Source organism: Triticum aestivum, chromosome 2B (genome assembly GCF_018294505.1).
Source record: "Triticum aestivum cultivar Chinese Spring chromosome 2B, IWGSC CS RefSeq v2.1, whole genome shotgun sequence".
Taxonomy (NCBI): Eukaryota; Viridiplantae; Streptophyta; class Magnoliopsida; order Poales; family Poaceae; genus Triticum; species Triticum aestivum.
The window spans coordinates 87,268,134-87,288,310 of NC_057798.1; positions in this window are offsets into that span (position 1 = coordinate 87,268,134).

Below are 20,177 nucleotides of genomic sequence, written 5' to 3' on the forward strand. Positions count from 1 at the left end.
TCGATCCGCTTCCTCTTTTTCCCCAATAATTTTCATCCACATCTCGCGATCAATCCGTCGATTAACTCCTAATTCCAAGCAAGGGTGCGGATCCCCTCGGGTGATTCCGCGCAAAACACCTCGGTGTACCTGCGTTTGGTTGAGTAGATCGACCGAATCCGATGGCGCGGTCCACCAAGCCGACAATCTCTGCTCGTATGGCGGCAGCGGAGCTCTCCCTGGCGGATCTGCAGAAGCTGGTGCAGGACACGATCCAGCAGAGCAAGGCGGTGTCCGAAGCTGGGGCGGCCACGGCGAAACGCGTCAACGAGATCCAGGACTCGCTTGACAAGTACGCCGCCTCTTCTGCCAAGGCCTTCGATGCGCTGGCACCAATATTGGCTGGCACAGACGACCACCGCGTCGCTGGGACGCACTGAAGCGACTCTCGGCAGGGTTCTCATCGCCAACAATTCACTAGATGCAGCGATGGCTGAGATGAAGCAGGCGTTGGATGGTGTTGTGCGCCGTGTGGATCAACTCGAGCATGCACCTCCGCCGGGACAAGTGCAGCCACAGCCGCAGCAACAATCCTCCACAGTCCGCGCTAAAGGGCAGAGCAGTCTCCAGGCGCCGCAGGCTGCAGAGTGCCGCGGACCTCGTCAGAATCGGCAGTCGGCAACGCTGGGTGAGCAAAATCAGTCTCCGTTTCATACTGCTGAAGTTTTTTCGGATGAGGATTCAGACTTGTCACCAGCTCATACTCATCGAGCACATCACAGTCAGTACAAACCAAGGATTCCTCACTCCGATTTTTCCCAAGTTTGATGGGGAGGACCCCAAGTGGTGGAAGCAGCAGTGTGAAAAATATTTCCGCATGTATAAGGTCCAACAGGAGCTATGGGTTGATTTTGCCACAATGCACTTCGCAGGCAATGCAGCTCTCTGGCTTCAGACATACGAAGCCATGCACACGATCGACAGTTGGGCAGCGCTGTGCGTAGCAGTGTTTGCGAAGTTTAACAGAAATAAATATACCAGAGCGATTGATGTGTTCTTTGCGTTGAAGCAGACTGAAACGGTGGATGAATATGCCCATGTGTTCGAGGAGCAGATGCACAAGCTGTTGGTATACAATCACTCCTATGATGAAACATTCTTCATCAATCGCTTTGTACAAGGACTGAAACCATCCATCAGAGCACCAGTCAAGTTACAACAACCAACTTCAGTCGATATAGCTTACTCCTTAGCTCAAACACAAGAAGCACTGCTCGCAGAGGACACCACAAAATACAGCAAGAAATGGGAGCCACGCTTCAGCTCCAGGCCATATATACATCAAGGGTTAATAGGTTCTTCACCAGCGGACAAAAGATCTGAATAGCAACCATGGGTATCAGATAAAGTGGACAATCTCAGGGCTCAGCGCAGAGCAAGAGGAGAATGCTTCAAGTGTGGAGAAAAATATGGGCCAGGTCACAAATGCCCCAGTAAAGTGCAGTTACATGTCATGGAGGAACTATGGGATGCTCTGCAGTCACAAGATTCGGCTGTTAGTGACTCTGACAGTGAACAGCAACCAACTGAACCAACTGACAAAGAGAGCGATGACTGTATGAAACTATCTGTGCAAGCAGCTACAGGAACATCTTCTAAGGAAAGTATCAAATTACAGGGCATGGTGGGGAAACGCCAACTGCTGATCCTGGTAGATTCTGGGAGTTCCACTAATTTTATTAGAGCAGATTTGGCCAAGGAACTACAATGTTCAACAAAAGATATTCCTGCAGCAACTGTTACTGTTGCCAATGGGGGTACTCTGCCCTGTACTACACAAGTGCCTAATTTACAGTGGTTTTGTCAGGGTCAAACGTTCAATACTCAGCTGAAGGTTCTACCACTGGGCACTTATGACATCATACTGGGCATGCAGTGGCTTGAAACTATGAGCCCTATGTGGGTGGATTGGAGGAAAAAAATCATGAGGTTCAAATATCAAGGAACAAGAATAACACTTCGAGGTGTTAAAGACCAACCCAATGCATGTAAGGCCATCTCTGGGAAACACTTGCAAGGACTACTGAACACTGGAGCAGTTGAACAGGTTATTCATCTCTGCCATATGGCAGAAAGACCTATGTCAGAAACTGATATACCACCCACAGTGCAACCTCTGATCAACAGACACAAACAGCTGTTCAATACCCCTACTACCCTGCCACCTCACAGAGAATTTGACCACCAGATACCTCTCATACCTGGAACAAAACCTGTGAATGTGAAACCTTATAGATATAATCCAATGCAGAAACAAGAGATTGAACAGCAAGTAGCTACTATGCTTCAACAAGGAGTGGTTTAGCACAGCTGCAGCTCTTTTGCCTCCCCTGTTCTGTTGGTCAGAAAGAAGGATGGTGTCGTGGTTCTAAACCTGACAGTAGAGTGGGGGGTAGGTAAGGAGAGGCAAGGTCCTAGCTATGGAGAGGTTGTAAACACAAGGGATGTACGAGTTCAGGCCCTTCTCGGAAGAAGTAATAGCCCTACGTCTCGGAGCCCGGAGGCGGTCTAGTGGATTATGAGTATATGAGTTACAAGGTGCCGAACCCCTCCACCTGTGGAGGGGGGTGGCTTATATAGAGTGCGCCAGGACCCCAGCCAGCCCACGTAGGAGAGGGTTTAAGGTGAGTTAAGTCTGGGGCGTTACTGGTAACGCCCCACATAAAGTGTCTTTACTATAATAAAGCCTACTTAATTACAGGCCGTTGCAGTGCAGAGTGCCTCTTGACCTCCTGGTGGTCGAGTGAGTCTTCATGGTCGAGTCCTTCAAGCCAGTCGAGTGAGTCCCTTGTTGGTCGACTGGAAGGCGACCTCTTCTAAGGGTGTCCTTGGGCAAGGTACTTAGATCAGGTTCATGACCCTACCCTAGGTACATGACCCCATCATTAGCCCCCGAATGGATTGAGGCTTCGAGTGAGGAAGGAGTTGATGTTGTTTCCGATTAACCTTTGCACACTGGTCGTGCGTTGTTCTGGACCAAAGAATCTCTTCGTCGATAGTGAGCAACTTGTCTTCAGTCGACTCGATCCATTCTCTTCTTTCGTCGAGTGATCTTTCGGGCTTCGACGATCCCCGAGCGACGGATCGCGGGAAACCCCGCGTCTGACAGACTGATCTGCAGTTTGCGGATTCTGCGGGATGCGAAATTTGGGGATGCGCGCGAAGTGGAGCGGACCGCGGCGTTCGGATGGGACGGGACATAGACGCCTCGATCTCCGCGTCGCTTTCTTCGCCACGTATCCCGTCTGCATAACTGTTCCTGGATATGATTAGATCGACCGGGCCCACCTGTCATCCACTCGGAAGGGACCTTATAAATGCGCCCGGCGAGGATTTCTGTACTGTGCCTCAGCATTCTCTCTCTCTCTCTCTGCTCCCTTCGTCCCCGTCCAGCGCGCTCGCTCTCGCCCCCGCACAACTTCCCCACGCGCATCTCGCCGGCAACCATGGCCAAGGAGAAGACGGCGGCGCTGGAACGTGCAAAGAAGGCGTCGGCGTCGGAGAAGGCGAAGGGGAGATCTACCAGCCGCGGCGGGTCTTCGTCCAGATCCCGCCTGCCGAAGGGCTGGGTCCAAGGAGACTGGATCCAGTCGACCATCACAGAAAAAGACCTCCTCGACATGGCCAACGAGGGCTTGATCCCTCATGGAGCTGCGAGGCTTCCAGGGAAGGAGTGGCAGCCCCAGCCAGAAGAGGGTGAGTGTGTGCTCTTGGCCACCCATGTTGATCGTGGATTTTCTTTGCCGCCGAGTATTTTCTTCCGTGGCTTCCTGAACTTCTTTGGAGCGCAGCTCCACCACTTTACCCCAAATTCTATCGCCTATCTTGCCGCATTTGTGTCCATGTGTGAGGGTTTCTTGGGCTGTCGACCGCACTGGGGTTTGTTCAAGCATATATTCACGTGTCGCTCTCAGACCGTGAAGAAGGCGAGCCCAGGCGATGAAAGAACCCGAGTCGTTCAAATGTGTGGGGGTCTGGGGATCCAGGTGAGGAATAAGAGCACCTTCCCGCCCATGACCTTTCCCGAGTCAGTCAGAGGCTGGCAGTCGACCTGGTTCTACTGCCAGGACCAGTCGACGCCAGGGCAGTCGAGTGGACTCCCTCAGTTTACCATGGACCGAGTGAACAAGCCCTCCTCTCTGAAGTTGATTCCGGAGGAGAAAGCTGAAGTGAAGATGTTGATGGAGCGCGTGGTGCAGTTGGTTCGGGAGGGAGTGACGGGCATGGACCTCCTGGAGGTCTTCCTTAGGCGTCGCATCCAGCCCCTTCAGTTCCGGAGCCACTGCATGTGGTTGTACTGTGGGACTGAAGACGAGACTCGAGTCCATCCAGAAGCAGTCGACGATGTCACTCTGGAAAGATGGATGGTAGCCGTTACCGGAAACAAGGATAACCCACGCGGAGCCAGAAGGATTCCTCCACTCGACCACAACAGCGATCCAAACAAGGTACGTTTGCTCTGCTCTCCACTGTGTTCTTGTCGCATTCATTTCCGTTTATCCTGCCGACTGGTCGACTGATCCTTGTCTTGATATCTGCTAGGCTCTCACCGAGCTGTACTCGATGCCCAATGGGGCACAAGCTCCGACTGAGGAGGGTGAGGCGAGTGGGGGCGAGAGCCAGGAAGAGGAGGAATGGGACTCGGACGTTGCAGAGGATGATGACGACGATGATGATGATGACGGTGATGAAGATGACGTTGAGGACGAGGAAGAAGAGGAGGAGGAGGTCGTACCACCGCGCTCAGAAAGGCGGTCGAAGCTTGTCCACGACCCTTCGACTGAACGTGGCAAGGGGGTTGCGACCGTTGTTCAGTCGACCAAGCGCCCTCGGACCACCTCTCCGGTGCCGACTGAAAAGGCGCCGAAGCAGCCCAGGGCGGCCTCGTCGAAGCCGATCAAGCTCCTGCCGAAGATGAAGGTGTCCATCCCCACCATATCAGGGTAATCGTGCTGCTTAAGTCTTCTTATTTTGTGTGAACTTTGTCTCTGGTCGACGCTGAAGTTAGTCGACTGATCCTTTGGAGTTGCAGTGCTGCTACTTCTGAAACCTCAGCCCGGGCTGATGACCACGAGATGGAGGACGCAGCAACTTCGAAACCAGGTACTGTATTCTTAACGCCGTTCTTAGTCGACTGACTCGCGATCTCTGATCCTGATTCTTCTCCGTAGCTCCACCCAATACTGTTATCAATCTCCCTGATGATGATGAGGATGAAGAACCACTGAAGCGCAGGAGGAGTAGGAAAGCGTCCGCCAGTAAGGTGCCCCAGGATGTGACGGCGCCTGAGATTCTGATTGCGGAGGAAGAGAACACCACTCGACACACGGTGTCCTTCGCAGATCCATTGACGAGTGCTCAGCAGCCCTCCCTCTTCACGACGCACCACGTCCCAGAGGACCAAGCTGGCGCGGCGAAGGAAGCGATACGCCAGGCGGGAATCATGATGGAGCAGTTAAAGACCATCCGGGATGCGAGCCAGGCAGCTTATGACGCCAGTTCTGCCCTTCAAAGCAATGTTCAGGTCAGTCGACCACTGTTTGTTCTGTTGGATATGCTACCAAAAACTTTTCCTTTCCGGAATTTATAGTAGTCACCCACTGGGTGTGTCGATTAAACTCCGTGTTAGCGGGGGCACGCTGAGTGCACCCGCTGGGTGTAGTCCCCAAGGCTAAGGTCGACTGCTGGCAGTCGGCCTTAGGCTTTATGATGTCAATCTTTCTGTCAGTCGACTATGTCGACTGGATTTCACAAACCGGTGGGGGCACGCTGAGTGCACCCACTGGGTGTAGTCCCCGAGACTGTGGTCGACTGCTTGCAGTTGATTACAGTCTTAAAGAATACATCTCTCTCTTTTTTTTTGAGGTCGACTGGTCGACTTTGTCTTCAACAGAATTAGTGGGGGCACGCTGAGTGCACCCACTGGGTGTAGTCCCCGAGACTACGGTCAAATGCTTGTATTCGGCTGTAGTCTTAGAAACGTGTGTTTTTTCCTTTTTCACTCGGAAGTGAATTATATTTGACATTTAGTCTATTGGTTCTTCGCAGAACTCTTGTGATCTTGTGGCTCGCTACTCTGAGCTGGAAAACAAGCACACTCAACTCGAGCTGAGCTTGAAGCTGGTTCAGGAGAAGCTGACGAAGGCAAAGGAGGAGACCGAAGGTATGTTTGGTGAGATCCTGACGACTGTTTTTCCCCTTGCTTGTTTCAAAATCTGATCTTGCTGTAACTTGCAGGTAAGGTAAGGGAGGCCCAACAGAAGAAAGACCTCGAACTAGCTGAGAAGATCAAGCTTGCTGACGAGAAGTTAGCTTCAGTCACCAAGCTTGAACAAGACAATACCAATCTGAAAGCTGCTCTTGGGATCGCCAACAAGGAGGTCAGTCGACTAAAAACTGATAAAGCTGCCCTGACCGACCAAGTCAGTAAGTTGACTGGGAAGAAAAATGATCTGGAGGCCTTCCTGAGTGGTCTTGCCAAGAAGCTGTTTCTTATGCTTGAAGGTAAACCTCTATGCTCGGCAAACATTTCCAATTGTGGTTTTTCCATTCGACCATCCCCTTGACTTAGTGATCATCCTTGCAGAATTTTGTCAAAACTTTGAAGAAGAAACTAGCCGGCTGGAGCCAAACCTCGACCCCGTCAATTCTCCGGTGAACGACGAAGTTGCCATGGATGTTTTCCGACTGGAGTCTCGTGTTGCAGCTGTCGTGGACTATCTCGCAAGGCTGAAGGCCGCCACATCTCGCATCGACTCGACGCTCTGGCCTGAGGAGACACTTCAGAATGACCTTGAGTCGCTGATGGCCCGCTTGAACTCGATCCCTGGTCGAGTGCAGGAATGGAAGAAGTCCTCGGCTCGGTGTGGTGCAGATGTTGCTCTGTGTCTGGCCCGAGTCCACTGTAAAGATGCGCGAGAAGAGAAGCTGGCGGCCCTTCGGGTGGCCAACACCAAGAAACACGACTTCAGGTCCTTTATGGAAACTTTCCTTGCAGCTGCCACTCGGATCGCCGACGGAATTGACCTTGATGAATTCGTTGCACCTTCCAGCCCTCCACAGGAGGGGTAAAAAACTTCTTCTGGCTCGACGCTTTAAATTTGCCTCGGTATGCCGAGTGGAATTGTAACCGATAAACCTTAACAGGCTTAACGCCTGAGCACTTTCGGTTCCTTTAGATATCGATTCAAACTTGAATTTGGTGCTTGAATACGATTGCCTTTGGCTCGAAATGTCTTTTGCAGGTTCAAAGCAAGGCGCCTTTACTGCAATCGACTTATTCTTTAGTCCACTTAGGCGAGCACTGGGCTGTGGCTAAGCCTCCGAGTGGAAGCCCGGCTTACCACTCGGTAGGATTTCTATAACTTAGGCGAGTACTGGGCTGCAGCTAAGCCCCCGAGTGAGAGGTTTACTCTTCACTCGGTAGGATTTTGATAACTTAGGCTAGCACTGGGCTGCAGCTAAGCCTCCGAGTGAGAGGTTTGCTCTTCACTCGGTAGGATATTTATGACTTAGGCGAGTGCTTGGACTGCAGCTAAGCCTCCGAGTGAGAGGGTCGCTCTTCACTCGGTAGGATTTTTGTAACTTAGGCGAGCACAGGGCTGCAGCTAAGCCTCCGAGTGAAAGTCTGGCTTACCACTCGGTAGGATTTTGATAACTTAGGCGAGTGCTTGGACTGCAGCTAAGCCTCCGAGTGAGAGGGTTGCTCTTCACTCGGTAGGATTTTTGTAACTTAGGCGAGTGCTTGGACTGCAGCTAAGCCTCCGAGTGAAAGTCTGGCTTACCACTCGGTAGGATTTTGATAACTTAGGCGAGTGCTTGGACTGCAGCTAAGCCCCCGAGTGAGAGGGTTGCTCTTCACTCGGTAGGATTTTTATAACTTAGGCGAGCACAGGGCTGCAGCTAAGCCTCCGAGTGAAAGTCTGGCTTACCACTCGGTAGGATTTTGATAACTTAGGCGAGTGCTTGGACTGCAGCTAAGCCCCCGAGTGAGAGGTTTGCTCTCCACTCGGTAGGATTTTGACAAACTTAGGCGAGTGCTTGGACTGCAGCTAAGCCCCCGAGTGAGAGGGTTGCTCTTCACTCGGTAGGATTTTTATAACTTAGGCGAGCACAGGGCTGCAGCTAAGCCTCCGAGTGAAAGTCTGGCTTACCACTCGGTAGGATTTTGATAACTTAGGCGAGTGCTTGGACTGCAGCTAAGCCCCCGAGTGAGAGGTTTGCTCTCCACTCGGTAGGATTTTGACAAACTTAGGCGAGTCCTTGGACTGCAGCTAAGCCTCCGAGTGGAAGTCTGGCTTACCACTCGGTAGGATTTTGATAACTTAGGCGAAACGGATTCGCAGCTAAGCCTCCGAGTGGGAGTCTGGCTCACCACTCGGTAGGATTTTTACAAACTTAGGCGAAACGGATTCGCAGCTAAGTCACCCACTGAGGGGGAATTTTATTGGACAAAAATAAAAAGTGACAGAAATTATGGAGGAACTATGACACTATTATTTTGAGGTCCATGAACTACAGAAGTACTTTATTGCAACTCATCCGAGTGTTAAAACTTAAGTATAAAATGGGCGGAGTAGTTCCGCGTTCCAAGCTCGGGGCTCGTCGATATTATGCTCGACGTTGTAAAGACGGTACGCCCCGTTGTGGAGAACCTTGGTGACGATGAAGGGACCTTCCCAAGAAGGAGCAAGCTTGTGTGGTTTGTGCTGATCCACTCGGAGAACTAAATCTCCTTCCTGGAAGGCTCGACCTCTCACATTTCTGGCGTGGAAACGACGCAAATCTTGTTGGTAGATGGTCGAGCGGATCAGAGCCATCTCCCTTTCTTCCTCTAAAAGGTCGACTGCGTCCTGCCGCGCTTGTTCAGCCTCTGCTTCGTTGTAGATTTCAACTCGAGGAGCATTGTGGAGAAGATCACTCGGCAAGACTGCTTCAGCTCCGTAGACCAAGAAGAATGGAGTTCTTCCGGTCGACCGATTAGGTGTGGTCCGCAGCCCCCAAAGCACTGAGGGAAGTTCGTCGACCCAAGCTCCAGCCGCGTGTTTGAGATCACGCATCAGTCGGGGCTTCAATCCCTTAAGAATCAGTCCATTAGCTCGCTCTGCTTGTCCATTCGACTGCGGATGGGCGACTGAAGCGTAGTCGACCCGTGTGCCTTGGGAGTTGCAGAAATCTCTGAATTCCTCCGAGTCGAAGTTCGACCCATTATCCGTAATGATGCTGTGCGGGACTCCATATCTGAATATTAGTTCCCTGATGAAGCTAACAGCAGTACCGGTGTCAAGGTTCTTGATTGGTTTAGCCTCGATCCACTTGGTGAACTTGTCGACTGCCACCAGTACATGCGTGAAGCCACTTCGTCCTGTTCTCAAAGGACCTACCATGTCCAGTCCCCATACTGCGAAAGGCCAGACGAGTGGGATGGTCTTCAGAGCCGACGCAGGCTTGTGCGACATATTCGAGTAGAACTGACATCCCTCGCACTTATCCACTATCTCTTTTGCCATCTCATTCGCCTTTGGCCAGTAAAATCCGGCTCGGTATGCTTTGGCCACGATGGTCCGAGAGGACGCATGATGACCACAGGTTCCCGAGTGGATATCATTGAGGATGAGTCGACCTTCTTCTGGTGTTATGCAATTCTGACCGACTCCAGTCGCGCTTTCTCTGTATAATTGTCCTTTGATTACGGTAAAGGCCTTAGATCGACGGACGATCTGTCGAGCCTCTTCCTCATCCTCCGGAAGCTCTTTTCTCAGGATATACGCGACATATGGAACTGTCCAGTCGGGAATGACCACCAAGACCTCCATGATCAAGTCGACCACCGCTGGGACTTCAACTTCAGTCGGATCTGTGGCACTCTTGGGCTGTGGAGTTTCTTCGGTGAAAGGATCTTCTTTGACTGACGGAGTGTGTATATGCTCCAAGAACACACCACTCGGAATGGCTTCTCTCTTGGAACCTATCTTTGCTAGATCATCAGCTGCTTGATTTTTCAGTCGGGGTATATGATGGAGCTCCAACCCCTCGAACTTCTTTTCCAGCTTCCTCACTGCACTGCAGTATCCAGTCATGGCTGGGCTTCTCACGTCCCACTCTTTCATCACCTGGTTGACCACTAAATCCGAGTCGCCATAGACCATCAGGCGACGGACGCCGAGTGAAATGGCCATGCGCAACCCATATAAGAGGGCCTCATATTCTGCCTCATTGTTGGAGGAATCAAAGTGAATCTGGAGCACATATCTGAGCTTATCTCCTCTGGGGGAAACCAGGACAACCCCAGCACCGGAACCATTCAACATCTTAGAGCCATCAAAGAACATGGTCCAATGCTCCGAGTGAACTTCAGTCGGCTGCTGTTGTTCAATCCACTCGGCGAGGAAATCTGCTATTGCCTGGGACTTAATGGCTTTCTTTGCCTCAAACTTGATATCAAGGGGAAGAAGTTCAATCGCCCATTTGGCCACTCGACCAGTTGCATCTCTGTTGTGCAAAATCTCTGATAGTGGAGCGTCGCTGACGACTGTGATGGAATGATCAGAAAAATAATGAGCAACCTTCTTTGTGGTCATGTATATTCCATACACAAGCTTCTGATAATGAGGATATCTCTGCTTGGATGGAGTCAAGACTTCAGACAAATAATACACTGGGCGCTGAACTTTGAGAGCTTTTCCTTCTTCTTCCCGCTCGACCGTAAGCACAGTACTGACGACTTGTCCTGTGGCTGCGATATAGAGCAACAGAGGCTCTTTGCTGATTGGAGCAGCAAGCACCGGCTGGGTGGAGAGCAGAGCTTTTAGCTCGGCAAACGCTGCATCAGCTTCTGGAGTCCACTCGAACTTGTCTGTCTTCTTCATCAGTCGGTAAAGAGGCAATGCCTTTTCACCGAGTCGTGAGATGAATCGACTTAATGCGGCCAAGCATCCAGTAAGCTTCTGGACATCGTGCACTCGCACAGGGCGTTTCATTCGGAGAATAGTGCCAATCTTCTCTGGGTTAGCGTCGATTCCCCGTTCGGAAACGAGAAAACCGAGTAACTTGCCACCAGGAACTCCAAATGTGCACTTTGATGGATTGAGCTTGATATCATATCTTCTGAGGTTGGCAAATGTTTCGGCGAGATCAGCGAGCAGGTCGGAACCTTTTCGTGACTTGACAACAATATCATCCATATATGCTTCCACATTCCGACTGATTTGAGTGAGTAGACACTTCTGAATCATTCGCATAAATGTGGCTCCGGCATTCTTGAGGCCGAATGGCATGGTGATATAGCAGAAGCACCCGAATGGAGTGATGAAAGCTGTTTTTACCTCGTCGGGTCCGTACAGACGGATCTGGTGGTACCCGGAGTAGGCATCTAAAAAAGATAGCCTCTCGCATCCCGCGGTCGAGTCAACAATTTGATCTATGCGAGGGAGAGGAAAATGATCTTTCGGGCAGGCCCGGTTGATGTGCTTGAAATCAATGCACATTCGGAGCGACTTGTCCTTCTTAGGAACCATGACGACATTAGCGAGCCACTCGGAGTGGTATATCTCTCGGATAAATCCTGCCGCCAACAGTCGAGCCACTTCTTCACCAATGGCTTTTCTCTTCTGGACGGCGGACCGCCGAAGATGCTCTTTGACTGGTTTTGCAGATGAGTCGACTCTTAGGCGATGCTCAGCCAGTCCCCTGGGAACACCTGGCATGTCAGCGGGCTTCCATGCAAAAATGTCCCAGTTCTCACGGAGGAACTGGATGAGCGCTTCTTCCTATTTTGGGTCGAGTGTTGTGGAGATGCGGGTCGGAGCTGCATCGGGGTCGGTCGGGTGAATGTGAACAGGCTTCGTCTCACCGGACGACTGGAATGCAGACTCTGTGGCGGGTTTCTTTGATCGCAGCAAGTCACTCGGATCTGCGTTTTGCTTGTATTCCTCGAACTCGACCGCTGTCACCTGGGAATCGGCAATCTTTGAGCCCTTCTGAAAGCACTCTTCTGCCTTTTTCCGATCACCGGTGACAGTGATCACTCCTTTGGGGCCGGGCATCTTCAATTTGAGGTACACGTAACATGGTCGAGCCATGAACCGTGCGTAAGCTGGTCTCCCCAAAATGGCATGATATGCACTCTGAAAATCCACGACCTCAAACGTCAACTTTTCTTTGCGAAAATGTTTCGAATCACCAAACACCACGTCCAAAGCTATTTGGCCGAGTGACTCGGCTTTCTTCCCTGGTATAACTCCATGAAAGCTCATGTTACTAGTGCTCAGTCGGGACATCGGAATGCCCATTCCTTTCAGTGTGTCTGCATACAACAAATTCAGCCCGCTTCCACCATCCATCAGCACCTTTGTCAGTCGAGTGCCTTCGACAACTGGATCGACCACCAAAGCTTGCCTCCCAGGGGTGGCAATATGAGTCGGGTGATCAGATTGGTCGAATGTGATGGGTTGAGACCATTTCAGATAATTTGCTTTTGCTGGGGCAACCATGTTCACCTCTCGGTTAATGACTTTCAGTCGACTCCTGCTTTCCACATCTGCAAAGATCATCAGAGTGGAGTTGATATGCGGATATCCTTCCTCACTGTCCTCCTTGTCTTCAGCCTTGTCCGACTCCTTCTCCTTGTCCTTAGACTGTTTTCCCTGAAACTGCTGGATCAGGAGTCGACATTGGTGAGTGGTGTGCTTCGGGTAGATGATATTTCCCTCTTCGTCTTTCTTCGTGTGGATGTGACATGGCATATCCATTACGTCGTTCCCTTCTTTATCCTTTACCTTCTTGGGGTTCCAGGATCCTTTTGGTTCCCCTTAAACTTTCCCTGAGTCACGGCCAGAGCCTCTCCAGGAGCTGCCGGTTCAGCCTTCCGCTTCTGTTTCCGACTGGTGTTTCCTTTTTCCGACTGACTCGGCTTGTGCTTGCCGCTTCGGAGTCGGTCTTCTTCTTCGCCGTTGGCGTACTTGGTAGCAATCTCCATCATCCGACTCAAAGTCATGTCACCGATTCGACCAAACTTCAAACTCAGTTCTCTGTTCTTGACGCCATCTTTGAAGGCGCAGACTGCCTGATGATCAGACACGTTCTCCACAGTGTGGTGCAAAGTGATCCACCTCTGAATATACTCTCTGAGAGTCTCATTAGCCTTCTGCACGCAGACTTGCAACTCTGTCAATCCAGCTGGTCGCTTGCAAGTTCCTTCAACGTTCTGATGAACACTCGGGACAGATCTTCCCAAGTGTAAATGCTGCTAGGAGGTAATTGAGTCAACCATGCCCTGGCAGAACCTTCCAGCATGAGGGGCAAATGCTTCATGGCCACCTCGTCGTTCCCACCACCAATCTGAACTGCCACTCGGTAGTCTTCAAGCCAAGTTTCAGGCTTAGACTCACCAGTGAACTTGCTGACTTCTGTTGCCAACCTGAAATTGGGAGGGATAACTGCGGCTCTGATAGCTCTGCTGAAACATTCAGGACCAGAAACATGCACTCGACTGCTTGTGGGTGCATCTCTGTCGAGTCCGCCTCGATGGGCTCTATTCCGGTCGACCAAACCTTGCACGATAATGGATCGCGCGTCGAAGCCTGGTTCTCTGGGGTCGACTGGAACCCTTCGCCCTGTACTGTACTGACGCCTGTCATCTTGCTGCCGAGGAGCGTAAGACCCACCCCTCGGAGGGGAATTGGGCACTCGACGCCTATCATCTCGGTCGAGTCGGTCGCCATATTGATCTCGCCGATTCTCGCGCCCTTCACGCCGCGGGGGCGATCTGGGGCTATGAGCCGACTGAACCGTATTCGCAGTGACGGATCGACTGTGAATTCTATTGCGCGACTGAGACACGGCTGAATTCTGATCTCCTGCTGCCCGGAGCAGATCCCTGATCTGCAGCAATCCTCTGCCCGCTTCCGACTGCGAAGGCTGGATGGACTCTGCTATACGGGTCGCAGCTGCTAAATTCTGGATTGGGGTTCGATATACCTGAGTCGGCGGGAAGAGTTGACGTCGACTGGTGTCGGGAACTCGTTGCCGCGCGCGCTCGTCGAGTGCTCGCTGAAGATTCTCCAATCGAGTGCGTTCGGCCAAATTGGCCAGACGTGCCTCCTCCAAGGCACGAGCCTCGGGGGTTTCTCCTGCGATGGGAGTACGCAGGGCATCCACGTTCCCGCGGCGAAGTTCCTCTCTTTGCAGAGAGTCGAGTGGCTCGGGCTGGTACTCTTCGTGGCCTCGTGCGGGGTCGCTTCCGTCACCTGCTCCACCATCACGGGCGAAGCCAGGGGGACTGCGGGGCCCGTCGACCATCAAGATTTCCGCCGCTGGATCACTGCTACCGCACTCGGATGCAGTCTCTACGGAGCCAGTCGACAGATCGAACAAGCCGTAGAGAGATTCGTTGGGCTCGATTGCCGCAACTTGGGTGGTGGCCGATTGGCGAGCCACCGCGTGCCTCACCCATCGCTGAAGCCTCGATCGGCCCGGGCGCTTGCGCTGGCGGGAGACCGGGAGGGTGGACGATGGAGGGGTCGACGGTTGCCGCAGCAGAACGCCGCGGACACATGCGCGAAAATGCGTCGCACCGCGGACGGGGAGCGCATCAACGTCGAGTGGAGCCTCCTGGAGCCACACGGAGTCGTCGGCGATGAAGGTGAGAGTGCCGAGACGGATCTCTCGACCCTCGACCAAAACTCCAGCAGACACCATGATGAAAGTACTCGGAAGAATCGCAACTTCTCCACAAAATCGCTAAAACACCGGCCCCACGGTGGGCGCCAACTGTCGTGGTTCTAAACCTGACAGTAGAGTGGGGGGTAGGTAAGGAGAGGCAAGGTCCTAGCTATGGAGAGGTTGTAAACACAAGGGATGTACGAGTTCAGGCCCTTCTCGGAAGAAGTAATAGCCCTACGTCTCGGAGCCCGGAGGCGGTCGAGTGGATTATGAGTATATGAGTTACAAGGTGCCGAACCCCTCTACCTGTGGAGGGGGTGGCTTATATAGAGTGCGCCAGGACCCCAGCCAGCCCACGTAGGAGAGGGTTTAAGGTGAGTTAAGTCTGGGGCTTTACTGGTAACGCCCCACATAAAGTGTCTTTACTATAATAAAGTCTACTTAATTACAGGCCGTTGCAGTGCAGAGTGCCTCTTGACCTCCTGGTGGTCGAGTGAGTCTTCATGGTCGAGTCCTTCAAGCCAGTCGAGTGAGTCCCTTGTTGGTCGACTGGAAGGCGACCTCTTCTAAGGGTGTCCTTGGGCAAGGTACTTAGATCAGGTTCATGACCCTACCCTAGGTACATGACCCCATCAGATGGCACCTGGAGATTTTGTGTGGATTATAGGATGTTAAACTCGATCATAGTTCAACACAAATATCCCATGCCTATAGTAGAAGAGCTACTGGATGAATTAGCAGGAGCCAAATACTTTACCAAATTGGATTTGAGATCAGGATACCATCAAATCAGGTTAATAGCAGGTGAGGAGCATAAAACAACATTTAAAACTCACCATGGCTTATATGAATTCAAGGTTATGCCCTTTGGGCTGACTAATGCACCTGCAACATTCCAAGCTGCAATGAACATCCTGTTTGCAGTGCTACTAAGGAAATGTGTGTTAGTCTTTATGGATGACATCCTCATCTACAGTAAAACTCTAGAGGAGCACCTCCAACATCTGGAGCAAGTCTTTAAAATTCTGCAAGAAAATCAACTGTATGTGAAGATCAGCAAGTGTTCTTTTGCCCAACAAGAACTAGAATACTTGGGACATGTCATAAGTGGAGCTGGAGTTCAGACTGACCCAGCTAAAATTGCAGCAGTTCAGAACTGACCTGTACCAACCAATGTCAAGCAAGTGAGAGGATTTTTGGGACTCACAGGTTATTACAGGAAGTTTATCAAAAACTATGGGATTATCAGCAGAACTCTCTCTGACTTGTTGAAGAAGGATGTGATATTCCAGTGGACACCCACTACAGAAGCTGCCTTTCAAAGCCTTAAAACTGCTCTAGCTCAAGCCCCAGTTCTAGCTCTACCTGATTTCAAGAAAACATTTGTCATTGAGATAGATGCTAGTAACAGTGGCATTGGAGCAGTACTCATGCAGGAAGGACACCCTATCTCCTACCTGAGCAAAGCATTGGGACCTAAAGCTCAAGCTCTGTCCACATATGAGAAGGAATGTTTGGCTTTCATCCTGGCAGTGGATAAGTGGAGAAGTTACTTACAGCATGCCCCCTTTACACTGTCAACAGATCACAGGAGTCTGACACATCTGCAAGATCAGAAAATCACTAGTCCTATGCAGTAGAAAGCTCTCTTAAAGCTGCTTGGACTAAGATACACCATCACATATAAAAAAGGTCAGGATAATACAGCTGCTGATGCATTGTGCAGATCACCTGCTCCTGTTGAACTACATACCATATCATTCTGCACACCTAAATGGTTGAGTGTGGTAGCTGAAGGATATCAGCAACACCAAGAAGATAAGCAATTGTTACAAGAATTGGCGCTGAATGGCTCTAATGACAAAGGATATGTGCTACACCAAGGGATCATCAGATATAAAGACAGAGTATGGCTGGGTCACAACACTGAAGCTCATCAGGCTATTATGTTGTCTCTACACTCTAGTGGAGTGGGGGGTCATTCTGGATTTCAAGGAACATATCAGAGAATTAAGGCACTGTTTGCTTGGCCAGCTATGAAACAAGACATTCAGAATTATGTGAAGGAATGCACTGTATGTCAACAAGCCAAAGCTGAGCATGTCAAAAAACCTGGACTGCTCAGTCCTTTGCCAGTCCCTAAAGAAGCTTGGAACATGGTCACCATGGATGTGGTCTTCCCAAGAGCAAACACTTTGACACTGTACTGGTGGTCATTGACAAATTCAGCAAATACGCTCACTTCATTCCGTTGTCACACCCATTCACTGCTCTCCAGGTGGCCCAACTGTACATGGATCATGTGTATAAACTGCATGGCCTTCCTCAAGTAGTGGTAACGGACAGAGATCCTATCTTCACAAGCACGTTGTGGCTAGAGTTATGCAAGCTTTCTAACATGAAAATGAACATGAGTTCTGCTAGTCACCCAGAAACTGATGGTCAATCAGAGAAGCTCAACCAGTGCCTGGAAACATTCCTGAGATGCATGGTACACTCGGCTCCCAAGAAATGGGCATACTGGCTGCCTCAAGCCGAGTACTGGTACAATACAAACTATCACTCAGCTCTAGGACATACACCGTTCCAAGTATTATATGGCTATCAACCCAGACATTTGGGCATTTCAAATCTGCAGAGTTCTCTATCTTCAGATCTCTCAGGCTGGCTGGCTGAACGTACAATGATGCAAGGATTAATTCGAGAACACCTCCTCCGAGCACAACATAGGATGAAAGCGCAAGAGGATAAACACAGGTCTAACCGGCAATTTACAGTGGGCGATTGGGTCTATCTGAAACTGCAACCATATGTTCAGCAATCAGTGGTGAGACGCTCCAACCATAAGCTCGGATTCAAGTACTTTGGACCCTACCAGATCGTGGAAAAGATTGGAACTGTGGCCTACCGACTGGATCTTCCAGCATCAAGCAAAATCCATCCTGTAGTTCATGTGTCTCTGCTGAAGGCGGCCAAGCCCCCAGACCAGACTGCAGTACAGACAGAGACGCTGGATGCAGTACTTCTGTCAACGGCTAGGACACCGGCACAGGTATTGCAATCCCGTTTGGTGCAGGTTGGTGGACACACGCGACAGCAACTGAAGATTGCATGGAGAGGCCTTCCTGTGTCCATGGCAACTTGGGAATGGGCGTCAGATGTGGCACGAACGACAACAGCGTGATGGTGAACAGTCCGAGGGCGTCCTGTTGCTTAAGGGGAGGGGCATGCAACGACCTAGGCCTTGCCGTGCCTTGAGTGGGTGGATGGCCGTTGGGCCGGCCTAGTGCGGCCTGTAATGGAACCGTTATATAGCTAGCGTGTGGAGGGGAGAAAGACAACTGGCATTGTAAACATTATTCTCTGGAATACAATCCTTCCTCTGTGCTTCTTCTTCCTCCCCACGCGCTTTCCTTCTGCCTCTCGTTACCACATCCTGGCGTGACGCGAGGAGTTGCTGCGATCCCGTAGCAGATTGCTGCTGCGAAAACGAGATACGAAAGAGCAGCATGAATATATAGCAAGTTAATTCCTAATATATCGAAATAAAGAATGCCACTTGTTGATGATTTTGCCGGCATCCAACTGTTCTCAAATTAGTTTATTCAAGAATTCAAACATCCCAATGCGATAAAACAATGGAATCCTAGATTTCTTATTCAAGAAATTTTGGGCCCTTACGCGCATATAACAAATTAAGTCCCAATGTACATACTTCTCTTACCCATATGGATATATGGGTAAACAGAAAAAAAGGATAAATCATCTAGACATGGCCTGAGAGCAGATTATTAGACCATCTCTAGTCCTTTCCCTAAAATTAAACTCCTCAAACCACCCATCAAAACTTAACTCCTCAAATTTGATATGCGCACAACAACAACTTTCTGGCCAGTAGATGATATGCATAAGTAATTTGAAAAGGACTCATCAAGCGTGAAGAATGCATGCATGAAAGAAAGCAGTCAAGAAAGTCAGCAAAATTCGTCCTCCACGGGCCGCTGTTTGGATCGAACTACCTCGCCAACAGGAAGCTGGAGGTGCTCAATGAGTAGTAGCTGGCCGACTGCAACCAAAAGGTATCCTTCTGCCCCAGGCTCATGGAACTGCTCTCTTTAGGGCCGGGAGGGGCCACATAGGATTGTGGTGGATGGCATAGAGGGTATGGCGCTACCAGCATGGAGATGGACAGCGACGGACGGCGGTTGTTGGGTGATTGCCAAAGGAAAAATGGTGTCGGGAAGCAAAAAGAATTCAGGAGAATAGCTCTTTTTCCCCACAAAATTGAGCATGGAGAGACAAGTTTGAGGGAAGAGCCGGAAGGGGTTTAACCCCTCAAATTTAGGGAGTTAGAAGAGATTTGATGGGAGAGCCTACTAGAGATGCTCTTATATATGCCTCAAAATATGTGAATCAGAGCACCGACACGATCATGTTGGTGCCGTGAGTCCCACAAAATCTGGATTTATGCTTAATCATACGGACACCAGGTGACCCGTTGCCGTTCCCATTGACATTGCCTTTGCAATCGCCATTGTCATTATTGCCATTCCCATTGTTGTTGCCTTTGAAATCACCCTCGTCGTTGTCATTCCCATTGTCATTGCCGGGTAACACTACCTCCATGCCCGTGAAGACAGCCAATATGTCATCAACCAACCAGTGGCCGCAGCGGCAATCGTAGTCCTTAGTTTCAAGAAGTTGGTGACGCAAAATCTGCCCGAACCAAGGCGGACGACTTTGGCCGGGCGGTAGTGCGGGTACCATCCCTCTGGCACGTCGGTGTCCGCCCAGATTCGTGTGTGCTCCCGCAGCGGCTCCTCCCCTCTGACGACGCCGGAGATGTCTGCGGCGCACGGGAGGTGGAAGTTGCTGTGAGAGACGCCAAACCAGAGGCCGAGCTCCGGGTGTGCTCTGCCTTGCCGTGGAACGGCATGAGCCAGTCGCCGGCCTTGCACCACTCGCGAGTCACCGTGTCGAAGCAATAGGTGCCGACTCCCGTGACGGAGATGCAGATGGTGTGTCCGCCAACCAAGGCGTAGGAGCAGATGGATGCCGGTTTGTTACCAACCTGTTGGTCGTGGACGAAAGGCGGCGGCGGGAGGGCGTCGCAGTGCCACGCCATGCTGGAGTTGGGTAGGGACATGTCGTAGCGCCTGCGGTACATGATAGTCTCGAACTGGACCTGACCCTCGCTGTCGGGCTTGAGGATGCTATCCATGATGTAGAGGGCCCCACCTTCGCCTTTCTCCGAGGTGGCCGGATTGGGAGGGATGGAGAGGGCCAAGGGTGAGCGCTTGGGCATGTGGAGGCTGGGCATCGTGTCCACGCAGTGGGTCTCGGCATCGAAGCGAAAGATGCGCGTGGAGCTATCGCCGAAGAAGAGCTTGGTTTCGGTGAGAGGGAAGCAGTACATTCTGCCCCATCGATCGTACGGGGTCATCGCGCATATCGATGGTTTCATGGTGACCGTGGCC